Consider the following 7,090-nt stretch of genomic DNA (forward strand, 5'->3'; position numbering starts at 1 on the left):
AAAGCAGCAAATCACAGGGCTTTGTTTTCAACGCTGAGCCCCTGTAATTGATACTATGCTCCTGTTCTCACTGGCCACAGCAATAGATGTGTCCAAACCTCAAAGGCTGGCAGCCCCAGGTGAAAGGCCATTCTTGAAACTTTTGGATAAAAGGTACAAAGTTGTGATGATTAAAACTATATAAACATTATGGCTGTTTCACTCACCAGCTGTGAGCCCTTGGACAAGCCAATCCCTATGACATGGAAATGGTCATCTGTAAAATGGCTTATCTCTTCAGAGAGTTATAAGACTAAAATAAACAACATATGTAAGGTATTAAGATAATTATTTTAGCCACTGATCTGCCCATGATTAATCCCACATCAGTAGAATGTACCTAATTTCAATTAAATCATTCCCCTGAAAAATATCAACAAAATTATGAGCTAAGTAAGACTACATAATTCCACTCACAAAACATAGTAAATATATTTTCTGTCTGTACCAGGAAGTTACAAAACCAAGAGCTATTCGTGTTGCTAAATTTATCTCTGCCCTCAAAATTAAACATGAAACCCAAGTGGAACACCTCAAAGCTTTAACCATTCTTTCTAAATAGGAGCTCTTTGAATTAAACAATTCACACCTCAAAAACTGAGTACTTCAGAAAAGAATATGTGTTATGAAATTCAATAATTTATTGAGTAAACCAGTAATTCCAAAAACGTATGCACCAACAGATTGGTATTACCTTGCTTAGACAGAAATGGTTGTGTATTTCAAGGACATACAGTTACATTAATAGCTTTAATTTTTAATTTTTTTCATTTTTTTTAAATTAAGGTATCATTGATATACACTCTTATGAAGGTTTCACAAGAAAAACAATGTGGTTATTACTTTCACCCTTATTATTGAGTCCCCCCTATACCCCATTGAAGTCACTGCCCATCAGTGTAGTAAGATGCCACAGAGTCCCTATTTGTCTTCTCTGAGCTACACTGTCTTCCCCGTGACCCCACACACACCATGTGCACCAATCATGATACCCCACAATCCCTTTCTCTCTCCCTCCCTACCTGCCCTCCCACACCCCTCCCCTTTAGTAACCACTAGTTCCTTCTTCGAGTCTGGGAGTCTGCTGCTGTTTTGTTCCTTCAGTTTTGCTTTGTTGTTATACTCCACAAATGAGGGAAATCATTGGTATTTGTCTTTCTCTGCCTGACTTATTTCACTGAGCATAATATCCTCCAGCTCCATCCATGTTATTGCAAATGGTAGGATTTGTTTCTTTCTTATGGCTGAATAGTATTCCATTGTGTATATGTACTACCTCTTCTTTATCCATTCATCTACTGATGGACACTTACGTTGCTTCCATATCTTGACTATTGTAAATAGTGCTACGATAAACATAGGGGTGCATATGTCTTTTTGAATCCGAGAACTTGTTTTCTTTGGGTAAATTCCTAGGAGTGGAATTCCTGGGTGAAATGGTATTTCTATTTTTAGTTTTTTGAGGAACCTCCATATTGCTTTCCACAATGGTTGAACTAGTTTACATTCCCACCAGCAGTGTAGGAGGGTTCCCCTTTCTCCACATCCTCACCAGCATTTGTTGTTTCTTGTCTTTTGGATGTTGGCCATCCTAACTGCTGTGAGGTATTATCTCATTGTGCTTTTAATTTGCATTTTCCTGATAATTAGCAATGTGGAGCATTTTTTAATGTGCCTGTTGGCCATGTGAATTTCTTCTTTGGAGAAGTGTCTGTTCACATCCTCCACCCATTTTTTTAATAAGGTTATTTGCTTTTTGGGTGTTGAGGCATGTGAGTTCTTTATATATTTTGGATGTTAACACCTTGTCATATATGTCATTTGCAAATATATTCTCCCATATTGTGGGATGCCTTTTTGTTCTGCTGATGGTGTCCCATTAATAGCTTTAAATGACTACTGAGCTGTTTCGGATCATTTGGATATAGTTTCTAATAAAACACCTTTTCCTTCACTACAGTGATGGGAGAAATGTATATTGGGAAAATAGTTTTAAACATTCACCTGCTGTTGGCAGAATGCCATTTAAAATGAATACTATTGTAACATCTGGTCCTATGTAATTATAATAATTAACAGTAATACCTTACACTTATATCCTTCACATTACAGAAGTGATTTCTAATCATCTGTGATCTCTGGGACCCTGGGGAGGCACAGTTTTTGCCAAGTCTGAGTCCATCAAGCACATCCTACTTTCTGAAGACCAATTTTCTTTCCTGCTCTAAATACAAACTGAGCAGACATCTAACACTTTTCAAGAGTATGTAAATACTGTTATAATAAAACCAAAATTCATTTAAGGGTTCTGAATTCATAGTAGCTTGTCACTTAGTATTTTCTTAATCAATAGATACTGAATATACAACTATCAAGTGAGAACAAGGATTATCTTTAAAAAAAAAAAAAAGCTTGATGAAAATAAGATCCTTGCCATCAAAATGGATCCAGAACGACTGAGCTCTGCCCTACTTTTCAAAGCAAGTTCATAATTACTAACTCATCTGATTTGTAATGAAGCTTTTGTCCGTCCTAGAAGATCACCCACAAAAGTTATTTTCTAGATTGGAGCACTCCATATTGTGCAATCAATGTTGAATAAAAGACAGCTTCACGTATAACATGTCCAGATGGAAGCCAATCTCCTCTTTACAGAACAAAGCTTTGGAATATAAGACATCCCAAATTTTTCACTTTTCATAGATATTTAGAGTTCATTCCAATCCAAATATAGTTAAGATTTAAAGCTGTCCTGTATTAAGAACGCTATGGAGGAATGGACTGCACCTCAAGAAGGGGAGACACTGGTAAGAAAGGAGACAGTGTATGTATATCATCCAGCCCCTTGTGCCCATCCCATCTGACCCAGTCCTCACCCAACCCCAGCCTTCTTCCCATGCTCACTGGAAATCTAGATACATGGTCAATAAACTCACCAGCATCATAACTTCCTCCTTACAAGACCCCGGTTTCTTTGAAGCTGCCCCTCCCAGCTGGCGTGTGCCAGCACCCACCACCACCCTCTCACTGCGGAAGCTCCCACCCACCACTGCTTCTGCCTCCCTTCAACATCCAGGCGGGTCACCTGTCACTTTTCCGCCCTCTTCACCCCTATTCCACAATACAAACCCACTCCATGGTCAAAACCTGGTCCTTGTCATCACCAATAACTACATCGCCTCTCCAAGCTGTATTTCAAACATCCTTTCTTTCCTTCCTGAAACCTGCTTATTTCCCTACTTCCCGCACCAATAGTCGTTTTCCATCAGCAAGACTCCCAATTCGGTCACCTCACCATTTTCTGTGTTACCTGTTACTTTCCTCGTGCCCTCACTGCCTTCTTTGCCAACTTAGAATCTAACCTCTCTCCCTCCCTCATGGGCCTTTGTTCTCATTGCCTCTGTCCTTCTTCCCTGCATCCAAGCAGTTGAGTTTTGCCATAGAAAAATCACGTGAGCAGGCTGGTTTCACTTTTTAGATTCAAAACCACAAACCTCAAAGGGCATGCAACAGTGTGCAGCAAATCTTCACTTCCCTAATAATTTTGCTTTCTTAACCTCAAGGACAATTTCATACTTTACTCCTAAAAATTCCTGATCTTTCCTGCATCTTGTAGTACGATGGCCTTCTGCCAGTGACTCCCAGATCCACACAGGACAGCCAACTGACCGCTTGATATCCCTAGAGTGTGGAGAGCAGGATTCTTCATCTCCTCCCACAAAGACCGCTCCCCGCCAGGAGCCCCTCCTCAGTAACTGATACCACCCTTCCTCCAAGCTGCCCAAAGTAACCAGGACTTCTCCCTCATTTTGCCTTTTCTTCCAGCTTCCACATCTCACCTATTACTAAGCCCAGTTTGTATTCCCTCCAAAACGCTTCCCAAAGCCATCCTCTTTTCTCCATCCCCACTGTTGCCACCAAGATAAACCACCCAGCTCTCCCTCCAAGCCTACCTCAGCAGCCTCCTGCAGGGGGTCACTGCTCTACATCTAAACCCCTCACCTCCACTCATTCTCCACACATCAGCCAGAAACACATCTTAAAACATAAATCAGCTGTTAATCCTCTAACTAAAACACTTTGATGGCTTCCCAAGACTCAGATAAAAACACAAAACTCTGCCATGGCCTTCGAAGCCTGCATGCCCCAGTCCTGTGTGGTAAAGTAGAAGACTAAGGGGTGGGGAGCAGACTGGCAAGAGGCTAAGGGTGAAGGCAGGGATGCCTGCACAATGATGAGCGAGGTTGGGTTCTTTTCTAATTATTTTATTTTCATAGGTTATAAATGCATAAGGTAGGAAATTCAAAAGCCACCAGAGTACATACACAGTGGCATCTGCCTCCCTACTCTCAAGTCACACTGTGCTCCTGCCAGTTTCTTCTGCATCCTTGCAGCATCTCTACCTTGCCTACATTCCAGGCATAGCCTCTCACACACATACACAAGTGAACATATGAAACACACCACTCTGCACCTTTTTTCTTCATTATCAAAGGTTGTCCATTTCTGCAGCTACAAAGCTTTGGCACTCCAGTCTCCAGCTGGGCGTCTGGGTGGTCCCCAACCCTTTGCCAGTATACACAGGGAGAAGCCAGCACATCTCCTTCCTCCCCTTTGCCTACCTTCCTCCTCTCCCTCCCCAGCAGCACTCCTTCATGCTCACTCCATCTCTTCCACACCTAATCCCTTTCTTGTCCCTGAACCACCCTGAACCTGCACTGGGCCTTTGCATTTGCTGTTCCACTGTCTGAAACGCCTTCTCCTGGTTCTCTGCAAACTGCCTGCTCTTCCCTCTTCCTGGATCATCCTCAAATGTTGCCTTCTAGAGTGGTCTGTCCTGATCACCCTGTCTCAACAGTCTCCCTCAGTCCCTACCTCTCTCATCTCAAGTTTCTTTCCTTCTTGGCATTTCTCCCAATAGAATTATCTGGTTTAACTGTTTACAGGTTTATCGTTCATCTGTAAACTCCACAAAAGCAGTGGCCTTATCTGTCTTAAGTCCACAGCTATGTCCCCAACACCCAGCAGATCATTTAGAATGATAATAAAGATTTTTTGAATGAGTGAATTCTTTGATGGCCAACACTGAAAGCTTTCAAAGTGCCAGGCACTGTGCTAGGTACCTGCCATGCATGATTGCATTTAGTTCTCACACACCTTACAGAAGAGAAAAAAGATTTTAGAAAGTAATATCTCTTAAGAGATGAAGCAAGCATTCAAAACCAGACCTGACCCTAGACCCTATGTTATGCTGTATAAGAAACGTTAAAATATAAAATATCCCAAGTTGGATAAAACACAGTAATTTAAATATCTCACCTTAAACTTCGAGGTATAAATCCAGGATGGAAAAAGAAAGGAAACACTTCTTATAATAGTGGTTCTCTCATACACTACACTCAAATGAAAAGAGCATTAGCTGCTCAATTACTACACTTCCCAGACCTCAGTTTTTACGTTTGCAAAGTGAAAAGGTTATGTGTACCCATAGTATAAAGAGGTAGGTGAAAAAGTATTAAATGGATAGTTTAGTTTACCCATTTTGAGAGTATTATGTTGTAATTTAGCACCCCAATGCTCCACACTTAAACGAGTATCTTTTTTATGCCATATTAGGGCCATTTACCTGTACCACATAAAACTTTTTATTTAAAACCAAGTCTTACTGTAATTTTTCTCTTCTTAAATTGTTTCATTACCACAGATGTAAAACACCTAGCATTTACCGGTAAAATTCTCTCATCTTACTCCAGGGTTCCCAAAATCACTTTCTTCCTATTTTTGAACAGATTCCAAAAACAACTCGTTTTCAAAATAAAAATCTTTCCCTCTCCAAGACAGAGGACTTTTTACTCCAGCTAATGGTCATTGCTGTGGCATTTCATATCACTGATGAACATGGACAAAAAGAACCTTCAGTGATACACCTGATCCTGACAGCAACGAGACGTTGCACTGATTTTAATTTATAAAAGTATTGTTTGGGGGTCATTTTCTGATGGCAACGAAAGATTAACAGAAGAATGATGTCATCTGAAGCCACGTGTGGCCCACAAAAGGGCATTAAAATTCGAGTTGGAATCCAAGACCCTCCACTTCATTAACTTCTTTGAGCCTCAATTTTCTCATGTAAGGATTAAATGAGGTCATTTATTAAAAGTTCCTAGTATACAGCCTGGCACACAGTAAACATCCAAGAAGTGGGAAAGAAAGAATTCAGCACCAAGACACTGAAGAACGGAGACGGCAATCAATCAGATTTTGCTCACCGCAGGTACATTCTCCCCAGGAACACTTCAGTAAAAGTTACCATGAAATCACCCACAACCTTGTATTTCAAGGAAACACCAAAAACCCTGTGAACTCACTCCCATTAAGCCCTGTCAAAAGGGAGAATAAACAGACCACATTCTGCAAATAAGAATACTTAAGGAATGAGGAATAAGTAATCTGACCAAATTCCTAGACTGCGACCATGGTAGTTACCAAAAAACAAACCCCTTTTCCCTCTCTGGCCCCAGCACATCCTTTCCAAAGGCTTCCCCGCCCTTCCTCAAAAGCGTCCCTTCACCTGCTCTGAACTCCAGGCCCTTTTGTTGGACAGGAGCCCCGCCGCCGCCGGCCAGCCACCAACCCTGCCCGGGGCACCCCCCGATCCTCCCGCCCTCTTCCTGCGGCATGGGCCCCCGCTTGCCCGCAGGACCGCGGGCCGAAGAGCCGGGCCAGGCGTGGCCGGGAGCCAGAGGCCGGCCAACCGGGCGGGCGCCACACCCACCGGGCGCCAGCAGCTTCACCACCGCATCGCCCCTCGCCGGACCTCGCGCGCGGCGCCCCCGCCCCTCGCCGGACCCTTCTCGGCCCGGGCCCACGCGCCGCGGCTCGCGAACCCGAGACGCGCAGGAGTCGCCTCGCTCCAGCCCACCTTTCGGTTCGCACAGCTCTGCTCAACCGCACGCCGCCGGCCACCCCGCCACCTCACCCCCGCCGCTGCCGCCAGGGTTTCCGGGCGCTCACGTGACCAGCCTGTTCCCCCGGGGCCTGCTGGGAGCTG

The 7,090-nt window shown here is 43.3% G+C and overlaps 1 protein-coding gene across 8 annotated transcripts in view; it reads right to left on the minus strand.

The window, feature by feature from the left end:
* SLC37A3 (solute carrier family 37 member 3) overlaps positions 1–7,090 on the minus strand; it is a 40,184-nt gene extending 33,094 nt beyond the window's left edge. For 6 of the 8 annotated variants that reach the window (XM_036926152.2, XM_057504827.1, XM_036926147.2 and 3 more), the window contains exon 1: positions 6,962–7,090. The gene's annotated coding sequence lies outside the window, so the exon portion shown is untranslated. Of the gene's footprint in view, positions 1–206; positions 296–6,814 lie in introns of those variants that run through there. The other 2 variants (XM_057504824.1, XM_057504825.1) reach the window with 2 other exon arrangements.

This window comes from Manis pentadactyla, chromosome 7, assembly GCF_030020395.1.
Source record: "Manis pentadactyla isolate mManPen7 chromosome 7, mManPen7.hap1, whole genome shotgun sequence".
Lineage (NCBI taxonomy): Eukaryota > Metazoa > Chordata > Mammalia > Pholidota > Manidae > Manis > Manis pentadactyla.